Source organism: Cupressus sempervirens, chromosome 3 (assembly GCF_028749045.1).
Source record: "Cupressus sempervirens isolate cs-2001-9-10 chromosome 3, ASM2874904v1, whole genome shotgun sequence".
Taxonomy (NCBI): domain Eukaryota; kingdom Viridiplantae; phylum Streptophyta; class Pinopsida; order Cupressales; family Cupressaceae; genus Cupressus; species Cupressus sempervirens.
In genome coordinates this window covers 309,551,198-309,572,468 of record NC_143120.1, presented here as the reverse complement: position 1 = coordinate 309,572,468, position 21,271 = coordinate 309,551,198, and the positions used below count along the sequence as shown (strand labels likewise).

Sequence of the window (21,271 nt, the reverse complement as noted above, 5' to 3'; positions counted from 1 at the left end):
AGTTGTTGCTACACTTGTAAGATAGGGAGTATATGAGACATGGAAATCAAAGACTTGTATGGAAAATTGTGTGAAAACAAAGTGTTGAAAGAGGAAAACAAAATTGTAGAGAGAAAAGAGTTAACCCATGCCCTAGATTTTCCTAACATATGCAAGATAGAGTGGATTAAGATAGTTCTTAGTAGAATACATGAAAACTCCGTATGGTTAGTGTAGACACCCAAAAATTGGTAAAGACCTAAATCATGCAATTCTAATCAATCAGTGCAAATTAAAGAGAAAATCAAAAGAAACACAACAAACTTTCAACTCAAAAATCACATTAGGTCATTAATTATCTATCAAATCGACAAGACCTAAATCAACTTTAAAAGAGGAGAAAAAAATTCAAATTCAAAAAAGGAGGAAAAAGACAAAGTGTTGAGAATAAATAAGACAATTATTGAAACAAAAAAAATCATTTATCCTCACAAAATTGAAATTTTCTCTTTTTCATTTTAAAAGAATTAGAAATATCCTCAATTATCCTCAAAATGAAGTTTGTTGGACTCTTCCTCCTAGTCTCTTATGAAATATTTTTAGTTTCACTTTCACCCATTAGTCAAAGGTGAAAATCGTGATTCTTACCCCAACCCCTTTTGAAATCCTATAAATAGGAGGGAAATCCAAAAGGCAAAGGACCCAGGTTTTAGGCATCTGCACTATAGGCACATTCTGTGTTATCATTTTAGCATCATCATTCAAGAAAATTCATAGCATTTTAGCATTGTTTTTATGTCATTTAGCATCATTTATTACATGTTAGATCATTGTATGCCCATTGTCATAGCATTTTAAGAGTTGTTATTTTTATATACTCTACATTATAGGCATAGATCTTGCATGCATTGTAGTAGACTTACATTCTAAGCATAGTTCCATTCTAGAACTATCACTAAGATGTTGGTTTGAGAGCTATTTTAGTATTTGTAGTTAGGGAAACATGAGACACTCGTAGAGATTATATTCTGATGATGATATATTGGGTTTAGTCTAGTTCGTTATTAATCTATCTATATTCTACGTTAAAGTTTCATGAATATGCATTCACACCATGTACAAATTGGTGCCCACCATGGGGCTTGAACCAAAAGCCTCTCTTTTATCAAATTTTTCAATCTAATCTTTCATTTCTAGTATAGATTTGTGTTTTTTTTCTATTCTCTTGTGTAGATCTGACTGAATACAGGTTTTGTAGTGTTCGGGAGGCCTCATATCAGTAAGAACAACATCTCAAAGTCTTCCTTGAACACATAAGGGCCGGATCTGAATCTTTTAACACTTTTGAGCTCTATTATAATGCTTTTGAGAGATATTTGGATGCTTCTAAACTCTTTTTTAATGCATTTAATCTCTCTAAAGTGCATTTAAATTGTTCTATAATGCATTTACATCTTTCTACAACACTTTCAAAGTTTTCAGTCATGCATTTACATTTTTCTGTAATGCATTTAATGATTTTTGAAGTGCATACAAAGTGTCTTACAGTGGATCTGATTTTATTATTGTGCATTGCTAGATTAAATAACACATATAAGGCTTTTGATAATGCATGAGTATTTCTGTAGTGCATCTAGTAACATTTACAGTTTCCTAAATCTAACTTCCATATTCCAATATCATTTGCTTATAGGTCCCTTCTAAGTTAATAAAAAGCTCTCAGATTGTAGATAGCATGTGACGAGTACGAAGACACTCCTAGAAGTTCCTAGCCTTTGCTAGCTCCAAATCAAGTAAGTGGATCTCAGCTCTTGTTAATATAAAGTGTGGCATTTCAAACTTCCAAACATAGCTTAATAGAAGCGTTCAATCTCACTAATCTAAAACAGAAGTAGGCATATGCTCTCAACTCCTTCAAGTTGATCAGAATGCCTGACCTTCTATAAAGATTAGTTAGAATTGAACAAGGAAAGAATCCACACACAACGTAACTAGGAGCCCCTCTATTTTTAATAGTATAAGAGTTGGTGATTAAAACTTTGTGTCTGTTGTGTTTGGGGAGCCAAAACAGTATGGCTATGCTCTCACTCTTCTCGAGTGATCAGATTCCCAAACCTATTTGTGACTTCCATTTCTTGCTTTTCACTAGGTAGGATTATGTAGCCATAGAAACGCTACCTCCTGAGTTACCTTAGTAGGGCTAGTGAGAGGGATTGCTTCCCAATCTTGTATTCTCAATTGAATGCAAGCCACCCATGTTTAGAATATAGCCTTCCTCAAGTGACCTATAAGGAATTGCACCAAACCTCCTTAGTGTTGGTGGGAAGCTCTTTGTCATAAGAGAGGTAAATTCAAACATAGTTGGATAAAAACTCAGACCCACTAGTCACCGGCTTTAGATAACCTTCTTAGGAAGCCATTTTCTTCCATTTTCTAGGTGCGTGTAGTTTTTACATTTTTTTTTGGTTTCACTGCTATTGTGCTTGGAAATGCTTTAAAACTTAATAAAAAACACCAATGTGGATCACAATCCTTCCAAAAAGACAAACTTCAAAATAGTATCAAGAAACCAAGTCCAAGATGAGAAAATTGTTGAATAATCCTAAAAGCAGTGCATATACTACATAAAATAGCACTTCTAAACATCCCTGTAATGCTTATGATCTTTGTTATAACACATATTCCTATAAAATAGTGTATCTGAGCCTTTAAATGGTACATTTGCCCAGTAAAACAATGCATCTGATTCATGAAATAGTGCATAAGACAATTCAAACAGTGCATCTGAGCATTTAAATAGTGCATTTGACCATTCTTGTGAGACATCTAAGCAAAAACATAAAATAGAGGCCATGTATAGGTGTATACTTGTGAAAAAATGACAAATTTGGATACCCTTTTCCTTGCTGGTATTTTACAAAGTCTGAGAAATTCCATACCTAATCGAAAACACCTTTTGAAACAAGCAGAGCTACAAACATCATTATCAACCCAACAATTATCATTGATTCATTTTGCACATCAAGCCACAAATGTTTAGAGACACACATCTATCCCTTACCTAACTTCATGAAAATGAAACTCATCCTATCAACATTGGAAAATGCCTTGTCCAATCTACCTTGTTAGTATAAACAAATCGCAATCAACAGAAACTCTCACATTCCAAAAATGCCCAAAAACTAAAGGAATCCAATTCACATTTTCATGCCACTGCATAAGACAATTATAGTGACAAAACTAAAATGATCACCTATACAAGTGATTGCTAGAATAACTGGCAAAATCATCAAATACACAAAACCTCTAAATCTCCTTGAACCCACTACAACAACAGATTGCTCACAGAATGCAATTATTCACGAATCACCCTTGTTCAATAAAAATTTAGAATCCTTAGCCACCATGGGTTCATCTAACATATGGGATGATAGGATTATTGAAACTAAAATCAAATATTTTCAACAAAATCCTAAACTTGTCGATATCATGGACAAGATACTCGAGAAATACAAGGAGCATTGTATACTAGCATTAGCACAACAAGGTGCAAAATTACCATCCAATTTTGATGTGACCAACATGAAATGAGATGAAGAAGAGTCACCCCTAGAGGTTATCACACAAAAACTACAAGACCTCCAAATGGAAATGGAAAGAATGAAGAGAGGAAAGACACAATCTATGGAATTCAGCCTTGAAAAGGTGTGTCCTCTCCCCTTTGATAAGAACATTACCTTCACGTCTTTCCCACAAAATGTACAAATACTAAAATATGATAAATACTTTGGCACATTAGATCTGCAAGACCACCTCAGACAATTATATACCCTAAGTATGGAATTTATCCATGACATGATGTACCTAATGTGATTGTTCCCTAAAAGCCTTGGCAGGCAAGCCATGGAGCAGTTCTCCAAGCTACCCTCCAATATCAAAACCTTTGACCAATTAGCTTCCATTTTCATCTCTCAATATTCCTACAATATCAAAAAGGAAGTTACAATGATTGACTTATGCAACAGAAAAAAATTTCTTGGTGAGTCATTCAAAACTTTCTTGCAATGGTGGAGACACATGTTTACTAAGTATCATAGAGACATACCCAACAAAGAGAAGATAGACATATTCATTAATAGTCTCTCCAAACTAATGAATTATTGGCTCCAACTCCAAGGGCCCAAAGATTTCAAAACTACCTTAGAAAATTTTGCTAAGGTAGAAGAGACCTTACTAAATAATGACATCATCAAACTATCAAAAGATGGTAAGGTCTTTTCAAATAACTCCACACAGACTCATATTTCCTCTGGTTGGACAACTAATAAATAAAATTCATGGTGGAGCAACACCAACAAGAACACCATTAATGATGGGATGGTTTAAGCCAACCATGTTAAAACTCAAACCCAATCGCATCTAAATCAATCATATCCTGTTGTTAACAACACTAACCCAAACGCACCCCAACAAGACAATGCCTGCCCATTCTATCAACACAATGTGGAAAGCCCCTCAATGACCAATCAACAAGTTTCTTACAATCAAGATCCTCCTCCCCACAGATATCAATCCTCCAATATACCTAAGGTGTATACTCCTATCGGGGTGTCTTACAAGAGTGCCTTGCAAACCCTCTTGACTGATGAGCTCATTGTACTTCCTAAGGCCAAACCCTATGAACCCCAAGTCAAAGTAAAATGGTGGAATGACAAGCATATTTTTGCCTACCATCAAAACAAGGGGCATTTAACAAATAATTGTTTTTCCCTTAAGGGAGCAATCCAAAAATTAATCAATGATGGGGTCATTGAAGTAAACAACCTTAGCAATAATGAAGATCATGCAGCCTTCAAGAACCCCTTCATAAGTCATGAAAAGGGTGAATCCTCCAAAGCCAATTAGAATGCACCCCCTCACACTAAGGTTAATTATGTGCATCATTATTACAATACCATTAACATGATTGTTGGCTTTGATGACATTGTAAGTGTCATCATAGTTAAAGATAAAAAGAAAAAACAATCCTCAAACATCATTACCTGAGGCCAAGCCTCTAAAAATATCCTAGTAGGATATGTGACAAATCTTGATCATGCAGCTACAAGCTCCTCCTTGACCAAATACAACCTAGTTAACCAATTACTTAAAACTCTGGCCCATATCTCCATTTTTGAACTATTACAAATTTCCCTGGAGCATAAAGAAATACTCACCAAAGCCTTAGTACCAAATGACCTGGATATGAGTAGATTTTAGAACATGGTTAGCAACCTAGTTGCCCCTTACTATGTATCCTTTTCAAACCAAGATGACAAGTCTCTCATCTTGCCACAAAAATTTCCTTTTCATATTGAAGTCTTTATCCATAGAAATAGAGTTAAGAGAGCATTGGCCAATGGTGGAGCAAGCCTCAATATTTGTACACTCAATTTAGTAAAAACCTAAGGGTATACAAAGGATGTTGTCAACCCAAGAAAGAAAATTACCATCAAAGCTTATGACGACAAGGAAAGATCCTCCAAAGGCATGGTTATTCTACCAATCAAAGTAGGACCAGTTGTGAAAGAGACCATTTGTTAGGTCTTAGACCTACAATTAACTTATAACATCCTGTTGGGATGACTGTGGATTCATGATATGCAGGCTATTCCTTCCACTTATCATCAGTGTCTTAAATTTCCTTACATGGGTCAAGAGGTGACCATTCTAGGAGATCAACACTTTTCCCAATACTGTAATTCCCTTATCCCTCACAACAGGGAACAAACTGGCACACTGACAGATGACATTAGCCAGTCCACATCTACAGACAATACATGCTCTACCGACCGAAACAACAACCACTCATCAACATCAACTAAGGGTAAAGAGAAAGTGGGTTATTCTGGTCCTTCCATTCCTCCACCATCATCATCCAAAGACCCTAAACTATCATACTATGAAGAAATGGATAGAATGATGAAAGAATTTGATAGAAAGTGTAAATTGCATTGAAAAGGGGTGTGTGAGTACTCAATCTCCCTATTTGATCCCCCAATTTCTTTGAGATCTCATGGAAAACTATCATCCACCAAGCCTTATCATGCACATTTTATCAAAGCGAGTGGCACACCTCCAAACTTAATGGAAAAAATCAGTCAACAAAAAATTGACATCTCCCCCCACCTACATGGAAAAGGTTTTGACCTAATGACAAAGATGGGATACATGAGAGATGGTCCTTTAGGGAAAGGGATAGGCATCGTTGAACCTCTAATGGCACAATTCAGGTCCAACAAGTCCAAAATAGGGGTAGGATATGATGAATAAGATAAGACACTAACCTCTTTTGAAGCTCATTCTAAGCATAGTGATTCCTTCTCTTCCACCTTGGTGTGGGTAGCTAAACAAAAGGATGGTTATAGCCAGAAAACAATATACATCATAAATCTGAATCTATCCCTCTCAAGTTCACATCCCATAAAAGAACCATCTATCAATGCCTCTAATAATGAAAATGATGACGATTCCACTAAATGGGAATTTGAATCATTATCCAAGGAGTCTCTTCAGAATAAAGAATGTGATGTTGTTTAGATACCCACGTCTAATAGTTTGTCTACACAAGGAACAACCTCTAGTCTGAGACCCACTTCACCGAGAATCAGGGTACAACAAAGCATCTTAGAAGATGATGAACATGTTGAAGGGTTTCAATTTCAAACCCTAATCCTTGACTTCTTTCTAGTAGAAGTTGAAGATGACTACCTTGAGCCTCTCACAAGCTCTATATTTCTAGACACTCTAGAAGAAGCTCATGTCATAGATCTAATAGATACAGTGTATGAGCCATCCAATGAAATCATGTCTTTCAACCCTATCGAACCCTTTCCATATTATGAATCACTACCATTAGTCCATCCTAAACTCATTAACTAGGATACAACTAAGCTTCACCATGTCACTCATTTTAACACTGATTGTGAAGTCTTCATCTACCTTAATGTGATTGAACCATCTCAAGAATAGAAGAAAGGTATATAGTCAAGTCTGGTACCAATTACCTCAGTCACACTAGAATAGTTCAAGCATTCCACAACCTCAATGATCACTACCAAGTTGTGGCTGATCTTAAGAAAAAAAATAGAAACAAATAGAAGAGACACATCTAGAGGTGAAAACCCAACTGTAGCACCCACAAATGGGGTAATTGATACCTTACTTGAACACTCTGAGGAAAGATCTTCTATTTTGATTGAACCAACAAAACTAGTCAACATTGACAGAGAGAAAAAACCAAGGGTCATTTACTTGGCACAGTCCTTAAGCACAGAGGAAAGTGTTGGTGTTTGAAAATGCTTGAGGGTTTTCAATTATCCCCATGAGAATATGACATATCTAGGGGCAGCTAACTCCCATTCTCAACATGCCATTTCGGACACCGGGCCAACTATAAGGCATGACCCTTCTTCTACTTCAGGCTCTGCTAAACCTAGGCGGGTAGACCTCAAATTCAATTGATACTGTAAAAATGCAAAAACATATCCCTGAATCTATTTACTATAGATGAAACCCCTTATATCTCCTAACTACTCATGAAATGACACAAATCTACAGTAGCTAAATGCAAATCTACGACATTCATAAGCTGAATGAGGGTTAATTCCTTTTAGCCCACTACAAGACATGAAAAATTCAAAAGATTTTGTACAAATAACATTCATATCAGTTTGTATCTAATTTAGTGATCAGTACCTTATCCATTGAAACATAGAGTCATTACCAGCAGGATGACCTAACTTGTTTGCCTTACAATCAAGTTTATCAACTAAAATCCCCAAATCCCATACTTATGCAATATCCCCTTCATGCACCGAGGAACCCTACCAAAATGATGAAGCATTTACTTGAATGCTTGAGTCAAAAGCAACAAAGATCTGACATACAACTCATCCAAGATGCCTTAAATCAAATGAACATTATCAATTTAATCCCAAAGTTACTAACACATGAAGAATTAGGAGACAGGATAAGAGAACTCAGATAATTCATGTAAATCCCCCTTTGTATTTGTCCCTGGAAAGATTAAATACACAAACTGGTAACACAAAATGAAACTCTAAACAATTCACATGATCTAGCATCAAATTCTAGTACATCAAAATAACAATACATGACAATGAAATGAAAATATGCACATAAACAGGTGTGTGGCCTTCACTGCTAGAGCTCAGCTCAATAGACAGGAAGAAAAACCATCAACAACCCCTGGTTTCAATAGTAGAACTAGAACCTTACTGGTATTACCCAAAGAAAAATTGCCAACAACAACAATAGAGAAAGAAAAGAAAGATATAGCAAAGAAAAAATTCTCGGATCTGATCTGAAGATGATGTGTGTCCACTTGAAATTCCCTCCTTTGCAATCAAAAGACTCTCTCTAATCTCTCTCCCCTTTTATCTGATCTTTGTCTTCATCAATTCTTGCAACTGATTTGCAAATGTCTATTTCTGAATGATGAAAACTTGCTGAGTCGCCAAAATATCTGAAAACTTCATGAAAATGCCAATGAAAATTGAGTTTTTACTGACTAGATCTTATCAGAATTTGACCTTAACTGCATTTTCACTGCCCTTTAACCATATTCAGGTCATTAATATGTTAGAAATCAGTTTTGATCTTTGATTACCTGAATACAATTACAATTTGGGAACCTGGGAGAAAACCTAGTATAGCTCGAACACATTGCTACCTATGCAAAATCTAACTCCAGAATCGAAAAATTCAGATTCTCACAATTTCGGCAATATATAACATCACATATTTTGATTACAGGAAATGCACTAAATCTCAGTTTGAAAATTGCCCCTCTCGGTAGAAACTCAACTCTGCACATCTTGAATTTTAAATTTTCCAAATTTAAAAATGCCTAATCTTGAAACTTTGGAAAATGACCTTTTTTAAATTTAAAAATGATTTGACGTGCACATTTTTTTTTTTAAAGTAATTTTTAAAAAAAAATTCTTATTATTTTCCAAATTTCTCCTCTCCTCTAAATTTGGGGTCAACCCTAGGTTTGACCAGTGCCACATGGCACATTCTGATTGGTTTGATCCTACACAGTGGGTGCCATATGTCACCCTATGTTAGCATGCCATGTCAGTGTCGCTATCTCACTATATTAACAGGTGAGCAGCTTCTTCTTAACGACATAGCGAGGACCCTCAGATCTGCCAAGTGGCACGATCTAGTGCCTCTGCTAGACTTGCTTTCCACATCAACTTACCTCAAAATTTGTGCCATGTGGCACCTTGTGATTTGTTAGGAACTCCACGTCATCACTGACTCACCCTAGACACCCTGCAAATTGACACTTATCACTACCTGATTCGCCCCTGCGTACCCAAGTGGGACCCACGTGCTCTCTGGTCTGTCATCAGATTTTGGAGTTTTTTGGCGACCTCGCTATATCGCTAGTCAAAAGTCCTAGAATTTCCCTACTAGCAAGGTAGCGAGGCACTAGATCTTTGAATTTTTTGGCAACCTCATATTTGTTGACGTCACCGACCCTACCGCTTGGTATATTCTGTCAAAATTTATTGCATATTTCTAGCTAGTCAGTTGGAGTGGTGGGTTCACATGCATGAACACGGCTTCAAAATCCGTGTGTCTTTTAAGACACATTATTTTCACTTGTTAGAGTATTTAAAAAACAATAATTTTCCCCACACAACAAATATGGGACAAAACTGCTTGTTATATCCTTTGTTGTGCACTATGACTGCCCCTACGTGGATGATCTTTGTACTGGCATGGTCTTTTGATGTGTGACCTCTGTTGTTGTTCCAAACCTTCTCATGCATTGACAGTGCTTTCATTTTACGTGAGCTCTCCTCTGCTTTAGCTGGCGACTTCTTCTCTATTTGGTGATTCCTTTCTAATGTGTCGGTGTTCCTTTGTTGCTTGTCAGCTTCTTTCTTGCAGCTGCTCGGAGCTTCATCTTGTCGCTTTCTTCATACGATGGTTGTGCCGTCTTTGTTGCCTCTTTTATGGTTTGATGTGCTTGGCAGGTTTCTTTATATCCTGTAATGTGAGTACCCTATCGACTCTTCTATTGTTAGTGGATTCCTGTGAGCTTTTATACAATAAGCCACCCCTACCATGAAAAATACCCCTCCTCCACTCATGCACAGCACTTTAATCTTTAGGAGTTGTTCTTTTTTATAAGAGATAAGCACTTTAGCCAATTTGGGTGTAGGGATTCAAGGCCAAATCTATGTGCAAAAGAAGAATTTAAAGTGACGAATAAGTGGGTATTGGTAGGTGAATTGAAGGTGTAGACAAGGATTTGAGGTTGAATCTAGTGCCTACTCCTACAATATGTTCAAATGGTTAATTGGCATAAACTACGCTTTTATTTCATTTTTTTTAGTACGTCAATTGATTGTCTCAATCCTTTCACCTTCCTCTCAATTCTTTGTGATTTCTCATCTCTTTCTCTAATTACTCTATTTCTCTTTGACAACCCCTTGCATTTCCAAGGATTAGGCCACCCAAAATCCTTGCAATTTATTCACCTTCTAATGCTACTCACTTTTGGATCCCAAGCCTTACTACTGCTGGATGGGCCCTAAATTCACACAATGCCTGAAAATGTTTTTCTTTATCCCATCTAATAGTGTAACACTCCACCACCAAATGCTCCCACTTCTTACTTTAGGGTCGCCACTAAATTTGATCTTCCAATTCAAATAGTTTTTATTGACTAGAACATTGGTGCAAACTCTCTTTCAAACATGGACTCCCCTCACTATCATGAAAACTTGGATTCTCTTCATCTTCTTCCTACCAATATTGTAACCATGAAAAAGAAGCATGGAAAAAAAATTAAAATGTCCATACCCTCACATTTCTATTCAATCTAATGCAATTGGTCGGGCCTCAAAGTGGGCTCGGCTAAAAAAAAAAATTGTTTCCAAACAACTTACATTTGTAACTGATCCATTAACCATCTGGTACTGATTAGGTACAAGTTTGATTACCGAAAAATCAATTGAAACTCATTTTACATCTTATTTGCAACTTGCCAATTTAATGCTAGAGGATCCTTTGACTGGCCTTAAAAACTAATTCGAACCTCTAACCGGGCTCTGAAATTTGGCACACTAAATCTGTGTTCCACATACTTTCACCCTGTCAAATCTTGTCTTATTACGAATTCCCAGTCAAAAGATATTCTTCATCAAAGTTGACCACTCAAAATCACCTGCATGAAAACATGTCAGAAAGTAATAAACTGGGTTTGGAATTGGCTTTGAAAATTGGGTAAATGAGCACATGGGGAAATGAAAACTGGGGCATTGGTTCTCTGTCATGAGGACAATATGAATCTGCGATTTGGGCTCATAATGAATAAATGGGCTCAAATGGAAAGCAGTCAAAGTGGGCTACTTGGATTTCGCAAACTGGAAGCACTGCCAGAAAACATTTTTTGCAAATGGAATGAACCTAGAAAAGTGTGCAGACGGATTCGTCAAGACTTGCAAACTGACACACTTGGAGTATTTTGGAGGGCAATATAGTAGTATAATCCATTTGATCTTACCAATCACATATTAGGAATTATAATGCCACAAACAGTGGTACTGACAATCTGTAAATGCTGACACCAGTAAAAAGATAGAAATTGCATTTGGAATCGTGTTTAAAACCTAATCAAACGAACTTGAAATAACTCAAAATCTGAAACATAGGTTCTCAGGTATGGAGACTAAATAGTCCCAAAGTGGCAAGTCATGAAACATTTCTGGGTGTGAGATATTCACTGGCAAATAGGGTCTCCTGTCACTATTTGACACAGGGTAAAATGCATATTTGAAATTTGCTCAGAATAGGACTTCACCAAATGACTCAGAATGACATTTTATCATCATGGAACATGTGGATGCACTAAATTAAAGGTGTTAGAAGCACTAAACACCTCTTGGGGCTCAAATTGGTAGACGGGTACAAAGTCATTTTAAAGCATTTAAAGGGCTCAATTTTCTCAATAGTGCTAAAAATTTGGGCTACAATTTTGAGCACCAACAGAAAGAAAGGCATTCATTCACTTCTTTGAAGAAAGATAGATAAACTTTGCTTGGTCTTATGCAGACATGCCCAGCTTAGCCCCAAACTTAATCCTCCATCATCTCAACATTTCATCAGAGACCAAGCCAATAAAACAAAAGCTTAGAAAGATGCATCCCCATATAGCTCTCTTAGCTAAAGCAGAGTTAGAAAAGTTAATCAACACCAATTTCATCTAGCCCTTGGCGTATGCATCATGAATATCCAACATTGTTCCCATATCAAAGAAGAATGGCAGCATACACATCTACATCAATTTCTAAGATTTAAACAAAGCATGTCCCAAAGATGATTTCCCCCTTCCCAACATTGACACCAAAAGATTAGGATAGCACCAGAAGATCAAGAGAAAATAGCTTTTACTTGTGTGTGGACATGTTTTGTTGGAATGTAATTCCCTTTGGGCTAAAGAACGCTGGGGCTACCTATCAACAAGCTATGACCACTATCTTTCATGATATGATGCATATCTTTATGGAAGATTATGTAGATAACATCCTCACCAAGTCCCATAGTTGAGAAGAACATTTTCCCATACTGGCCAAGATATTCACCTACCTAGAAGCATTCAAAGTTAGGCTCAACCCCAAGAAATGTACTTTTGGCATCAAATCAGGCAAGCTCCTACAATACATTGTCTTAGCTAAAAAGATAGAAGTTGACCCCAAAAAGGTACAAGCCATAATCAGTATGCCACCTCCAAAGGACCTGAGTTAGTTATGCTCTCTTCAAAGTAGGTTTCAATCAATTCGTGGGTTCATTTATTAGTTGGTAGAAAAATTTATACCTTTCACACACTTGCTACTCCAAGATATAAATTTTAAGTGGGATGACCAATGCTAGAAGGCTTTTGACTTACTCAAAACCTACTTGATGAATCTGCTTGTGTTGGTACCTCTTGTACCATACAAATCTTTGTTACTGTAAATTTCTATAATGGATAAATCAATCGGAGCCCTCTTGGAGCAATAAAATGACCAAGGAAAAGAATAGGCTATATATTACATCAGTCATACCTTGGTCAATTATGAGCTCAATTAATCTTTTATTGAAAAGGCTTGTCTAGCCATAGTTTTTTTACTTCCCAAAAGCTATGTCACTACCTTCTAACACAAATTCAAGCTCATATCCAAAATTGGATCACTCAAATATCTTCTCAACAAAATAGTACTAATCAATTGATTGCATAATGGGTGATGATCCTAAGTGAGTTTGACATTGAGTATGTTGATAGGAAGGCAATCAAGGGATAGGCCATTGTTGATCAATTAGAAGATACACCTATAGAGAGTTCAAATCCTATCCTAGAGAATTTCCTAGATATCCACATTCTTCAAACAGAGCTAGTAATGTGGAAATTCTATTTTGATGGTTCCTACACACACCATGGATTAGGCATTGGTATCTTGTTCATCGTGCCACTAGGTTTCACAATCCCTAAGTCTTAAAAGTTGTTCCCCTACACCAACAATATGGTAGAATATGAGGCTTTTGTCTTGGGTCTCAAGCTAGCTTTAGAATGGAAACTGACAACACTTGAGGTTTATGGAGACTCCCAATTGATCATCAATCAAGTCACCGACACTTATCAGACCAAAGATGAAATGTTATTACCTTACAAACATATGGTTGACACACTCAAGGCATGTTTCATTCATATTAATTTTGAACAAATTCCCATAGAGAAGAACAGAGTAGCAGATGCTATGGCCACCTTGGTCTCCTTACTCCAGCTCACAGAGCAGCACAAGTGGTATGAGTTCTTAGTAGAAGAGTTAGTTCAACCCAAATTTACTCAACCTAATTCCCTTATTATTTTCCACTTAGACACTCCCAATTCCCTTTGGTATAACCTCATCATCACATACCTCTATGATAATACCATTCTGTTTGACCTCTCATGTAACTAAAAACAAAATTTCATTCAACAAACCTCACATTACACTTTGGTGGCCGATATGTTGTATAGGAAAGGTCTTGATGGTACTTTTTTTAGATGTCTCAAAAAGGATGAATCTAGAGTTGCTCTACAGGAAGTCCATGTAGAAATTTGCGGGTCACACTCCAGTGGGTTCACACTAACAAAGAAGATTCTTAGGATGGGCTATTTTTGGCCAACCATGGAAAAGGATTCTGTTGACTATGTCAAAACTTGCAAAAAATGTCAAATCCATTGCAACCTTGTCCATGCACCAACCCAAGAGCTCAACCCTTTAGCCACACCATGGCCTTTTTATCAGTGAGGCTTTGATTTAATTGGAGTCATCCATCCACCATCCTCTAGTAGACATATATTAATTATCACCACCATAGAATACTTCACCAAGTGGGTTGAAGCAGTGCCACTTGCCAAATCTATGGGAAAACAAATCTCTTCCTTCATTCTAAACCACGTCATTTTTTGGTTTGGCATACCCCATGCCATTCTCATGGACAATGCCCTGTACTTTAAAAATCAAATAATTGATGAATTATGTGAAAAGTTTCACATTATACACCACTCCTCATCAATTTATCATCCCCAAGGCAATGGCCAAGCAGAGGCCACCAACAAAACCATTATCAACATCCTCAAAAGAACCGTCAATGATATTGGTAGAGATTGGCACTTATAGTTAAACCCTAACCTCTAGGCCTACAAGATGAGTGTCAGGACACCTGCAGGCATGACACCCTTCGCCTTGGTTTATAGTTGTGAAGCCATTCTTCCTTTAGAAGTTGAGATCCCATCCTTGAGAGTTACTCTTCAGGACATCTTGTCAGATGATGCTTACAGAGTGGCCTATCTAGAGTAGCTAGAGTTGTTAGAAGAACATCAACATGCAGCACATGAACACCTCAAAGTGTATCAGAATAGGTTATCAAGACATTACAATAAAAAGGTCAAACCTTGTGTTTTTTAGATTGGTGACCTAGTTCTCCAAGAAAACCCTAAGAATCAAGTGGCTAGAGAAAAAGAAAGGAAAGTGGGAAGCCAATTGGATTGGTCCTTACATTATCATGGAGTCCTTTATGACTGGTACTTATAGACTTTTAGATTGTGATGGCACAAACTTAGTAGAACCCATCAATAGCATTCATCTCAAGAGATTTTATGTTTAGAGCCTTGAGAAACACATCAAAAAAATCAAAAAAATCAAAAACACTAGAAAATATCAAAAAAAAAAAAAAAAAAAAACCTTGAACAACACAAGTCCTTCACTGCCAAAAAATAGTTAAGATAGCCCTCAAGCAACCGCCTCTGGACACATTTCGCTTGTTTGAGGCTCATCCAGCACAGTCAAGTTAATCTCACATATACCCAACTTGGGGGTCATAGTTTCATGGTTCTTTAGCATCAGATGTAGTTCACATCAACAAAGGGGAGCACAACAAACTCGAAAAAACAAGAAGTCTAATTATGTATTGAGATACCATAGACATGAATTGTAGGAAAATCAATGCACATCTCATCTATCCACCTTGACCAACGATCACCAATGCTTATTTTAGCCCTTGTTCGACCCATTTGATGTCCCAAACTCCTTACATTACCCCCCGTGTCCCAAACATAGCCATCCATGCCCATGTTCCTACCTTTTGGCCCATTTTGGTCTCCTTGCCTCTTTAGGTGCCTCGCATTGCCTTGGTTACCCCCATATTCCAACAAGTCTCACTCACATCCTCATTCCACTCCCACAAATTCTAAAATCATCTAAAATTACTACAAAAATTCAAAAATTGCATACAATTACCAAAAAAATTCAAAAATCATCTAAAATTACCAAAATTTTCAAAAATTGCCTACAATTACCAAAAAAATTCAAAAATTGCCTAAAATTACCAAAAAAAAAAAATCAAAAATCATCTAAAATTACCAAAAAAATTCAAAAATTTCCAATTACCAAAAAAATTCAATAATTACCTAAAATTACCAAAAAAAATTCAAAATTTGCCAAAAATTACTAAAAAAAATTTAAAATTGCCTAAAATTACAAAAAAAATTCAAAAATTGCCTAAAATTACCAAAAAAAATTTAAAATTGTCCAACATTGTCAAAAAAATTCAAATTTTGCTAAAAGCATTCAAAAGGGGGTCATAATTATTGAACATGGCCATAAACACTCAAAAAATTAACAACACCCCAAAATTCTTGTCAAATCCTACCTCACTTTAGCTCAATTAGGCTATACAATAGGACATAAAATATTTTGAACCCGACACACCTCGCCAATATTAAGAAGTAGCGTAGTAACATCCTGAAACATTTCGCTAGACTTTGGAAAATCTAGCATAATGCAAATAGCATAAGAGGTGCCCTTGTTTTCTTCCTCTTGTTACGAGCAACAATTCCCAATAGATCATTAATCTTATTTATGTTGCAATGGCCGCAATTAGTCTAGCCCCCTTCAACAAATATATCAATGCTATCTTAAAAGCCCAAATATCTGTCAAACTCTTTCATCCTCACTCAACCAAGGGCATAGAATAAGTAAGCGTAAGTGTGAGAGCTTAGCTTCCCCTCTAGTGCTTTTTTTGTTAGGCCCAAGTGTCCTTTTCGAACCTGTCCAGTGCCTTTTTAGGCCCACAGCACCTTTTTAAGCCCTTCAAGTGCCTTTTTCAAGCCCCTCATGTGCCTTTTTAGGCCAAAGCACCTTTTTCAAGGCCCAAATGTCCTTTTTGGAACACTCTAGTGCCTTTTTAGGCCCAAAATGCCTTTTTAGGCCCTTAAAGCACCTTTTTCAAGGCCCAAGTGTCCTTTTTAGACCCCTCCAGAGCCTTTTCAAGCCCAAAGCACCTTTTTTAGGCCCTTCAAGCACCTTTTTCAAGGCCCAAGTGTCCTTTTTGGAAAGCTCTAGCACCTTTTTAGCCCCAAACACTTTTGTATAGGCCTCGTAAACCTCTGTCTTGACACATACCTAGAGGAATATCCCAACATTGGTCTTAAAATTGTTTGTAACGACTATTAACATACGTAGAATTATGCCTTACACATTGTGGCTCCCTATATATTGCATAAATCTATATTCCTTCTTCATTATGAGCCTACATAGACATTCTCGCCTACCAATAACGATTATCCTTACTATAAGGATCATATTTTTCCCACTTTTACTAAGATTAAAACCGTTCCAATATTTTTCACAACACACAAAAACATTCAAATACCTATCAAAAATACAAAAACATTTACATATTCTACAAAATGCAAAACATCTAAATATATTCTGAAAATACAAAAAACACACATGATGATGCATTACAATCAACATCTATTGTCTATTTGATTGCCACAACAACAAGCATAAAAATTGTATTCTCCTACAACGGCAATGACAACATTACATTCAAACAATTTCTAGTGGATCATTTATTCTAGCCTCCCCGGGGGAGTTGGCAAGACAAGGTGTCCAATCAATGGTGTCTCTTCTGGCCTAGCTCCAGAGGACAAAGCCACTAGTGTCAATCCTCTACGTACCCACACTCCATCCATGGGAATTAGAAACCTCCCACCATATAATTGTGCATTCAGCAGTTGTGTAAATTCCCTATCTATGAATCGCATCTCTCACCTATCCTCATTTGAGAATGCCTGATACTAACATCCCATCCAATAAGTGGCCTCCCAGTGTACCTTTTTCATCCAGTGCATTTCCACAAACACATTCTCCACCAACTTTTTCACTCTTGGTGTAGTGATCACTCGTTGGGCCACATCCCGCTTTTGCTGCATTGGATCAATCACCATTCACCATCGCTCCATGTCTACTTTTGCCTTGCCCAAATGCTGTTGCAATTGCCTCACCTTCTCCCCACTTAATGCTAATTGGTCCTACAACTTCAATGCTAGGGAGTTTGCTTTTGCAATTACCTCCCTAAATGACTCAGACTGTGAGTGCAGTAACACCAGTTCATTCTACATGTTCTCTAAACCCACTTGCACCATCTTTAGCGATTCCTACAACCGCTGAGCCCGTGACCATTCCACCCGCATCCCTGCATCACTTCTCTCACACACCTATGCCCACTCTACCTCCACCACTGCTTGCAACCATCTTTCATCTGTTTGCACCCCATCTTCACGTGCCTTCTCCATCAATCCCAACAAAAATATGACCTCCTATTTTGCATTCTCTTCTCAAACTCTCTCTCTAACTAACATTCTTCATAATTCATCCACATCCTATGATGATTGATCTCTGCCTCCCACCTCTAGTCGTGGCTCATCCACATTTAAACTGCTAGTTCCCCCTTCTATTGTCCCTTGTCTTGATGTCCCGAGATTAATCAACTGATGCATCTCGCTCATCACCTCACCCTTACTAATGTGTCTCACATTCTTTGGAGCTTCTCCCATTGCCTTTTTAGGAGATTTTTATCTCCCTTGCCTCCTCTTCTACTCCTGACATACTCTTCATCGTCCCAGGAATACCATTCTCCACCTACATCATTGGCTCATCATCCAATATCACCTGCAATGCCTGTTGCACTGTAGTCCCTGACAACACCATTAAAGCCAACAAGGGTGTTTCTTCTACCCTAATCCCTACCCCTTCAATTTGTGTTGACCCTTGTCCCACCTAACACGCTTCACCGGGCTCTAAATTTAACACTTGGATTTCTAACTGATCCACCAGCTCCTCAGAGGTTTGTTGGATGCACTTTACTTTTCGCACTTGTCTCATCCACCTTCCTTGGCTAGCATCACCCTCCTATTGCAACTGATCTAGTGAGCCCAACATACTTTCACTTGCACCATTCCTACAACTTCTCAATATATCCAACAATCGCATTCTACTCTTCACCTCGCCTTGTTCCATTCCCATGTTATCTACTTACTTATAGTCGTCACTCACTCAAGACTAGTTCTTCACTAGCCTTCCACGTATCCACTCTCTGCACCACATTGCACTGGTAATTGGTACACTAGACCCTTAGCTTCAACATTTAGCCACCCTAAATCTCGTCGATGCACATAGATCGGTGGAATCTACTGCTAAATTACTGCCAACACATCCCATGCTTTCTCATCCACCTGGTACAACAAGTCACTCCCTAGTAGAACTAAAAAAACTTGATACTATTATGCACAACTGGAAGCATGCCTGGTCCGTAAATAATGATTTTCTACGCTATCATATGCATTTAGTACTTCAATGATGTGCTTGACTAGAGCTACCAGGATGAAGTCATGATATTTTTATTGGTTTTTCACTATTTAATTCCATCGATCCTTTGGTTTTGCACTTTATTGGTGTCCACTTATAAGTACCTCCTCTTGTTTGGAGAGCCATGTCTACCTTGACTAATTTTGTGCACTATCTTAGGTGAGGTCTTTTATCTGACATGTGATTGTTTGTGTGCCTAATTTTATTCTTTTGTAGCTATGGCTTCTCTTTTCCAGTAGTTGTCATATTTTCATGTACATTATTCATCTTTGTTGGTACTTCTCGACATGACATAGTATTCATATCACTACTGCCTTGTATCAAATTTCATTCCTTCTCACATCCCATCATCTACTACATCCCATGGCTTCATAATCTCAAATAATCTCATCTCTTCGCGTCCTACTTCATTTCCTTTTCATCTATCATTATTCACTATATCACATCCCATTCCCTTCCATTTCATTTAATTCCATATCACAGTTCGTTTCACTTTATTTTGCTTCACTATTTTCCTACATTAGTGACTTGCATTTCATGTTCATCATCACATTACCTTTATTCATGCATTTTATCTCATGGCTTTTGAATCTCAAAAGTTGACATCCTATCTCATCACTTTTGAATCTCAGCCAATTTCATTTCCTTCCATTTTTCACCTTCATTCATGTTTCATTAGTCATGTTACATTTTATCTCATATTTTTGTTTATCATATCATTTCATTTCATTCCATCTTCACATTTTCATTTTTTTTAGTTCTCATTTCATCATGTTCCATTCCATGACACTTTGCCACACGTTCGTTCATTTACATTTTTATTTTCATTTACACATTCATTTCATTTCCATATTATTACATTGCATTGCATCCCATCACAACAAATTTCATTTCATTTCATTTTCATATCATTACATTACATTGCATACCATCACAACAAATTTCATTCATTTCATTTTCATATTTTTATATTACATTACATCCCATCACAAAAAAAATTGTTTCATTTCATTTTCATATTATTACATCACATTGCATCCCATCACAATAAATTTCATTTCATTTCATTTTCATATCATTACATTACATTGCATCCCATCACGAAAGATTTCATTTCATTATATATCATTACACTACATTCATTCCATTCCATACTATCCTATTTTATCATATTTCCTCTCATTATGTCGTATTATTTTTAATTTTATTTCCTTGTCATTTCATCACATTTCTCATTCACTTACCAGTTCCATTTCATTTCATTACATTAGCCATGATCCATTTCATTACCTATTTCATTGTATTCCATTTCATTACCTTACATTTTATTCCATTTCATTACCCATTTCATTTCATTTCATGTCATCACATATCATCTCGTTCATTAGACATTTCATTCCATTTCATATCCTATTCCATTTTATTCCATTTCATTCTATTTCATTACCCATTTCATTCCATTTCATGTCATCACATATCATTTCATTCCATATCATTACCTATTCCATTTTATTCCATTTCATTACCTATTTCATTTCATTCCATTGCATTATGTATTTTATTTCATTTCATTACATCACGATCACTTTATTACATCACATTACATCTCATTACATTATGTTACATTACACCCAATGCCATTTCATTATAGTCCATTTTATTGCATTCTATTACATCTCATTTCATTAAAATTTCATTTCACCATATTTCATTTTATGTCATTGCACTCATATTATCACATTACCCTTTCATTACATCATTAGCACCATGTCATTCATTTCAATCATTATCCATTTTGTCATGCTACATTAATCATTCACATATATATACACATTTGCATCCACTACTACCATAATCATCAAATCCAACCATCACATGCATACATAAGTCCATGATATAACAAGTGCACACATCTAAGTATCAATAAGCTCAGATATCTCATAAAGTAAAAACAATAATCGAATGATACATCCAAAGGCCAAAATTCACATGAATATAAGATAGAATGCACTCACATGAACATCCAATAATCA

The 21,271-nt window shown here is 36.6% G+C and overlaps 1 pseudogene; it reads right to left on the bottom strand.

The window, feature by feature from the left end:
* The window catches only part of LOC149566215 (uncharacterized), a 143,221-nt pseudogene extending 125,403 nt beyond the window's left edge, over nt 1–17,818 (bottom strand).
* Nucleotides 17,819–21,271: the final 3,453 nt, after the last annotated feature.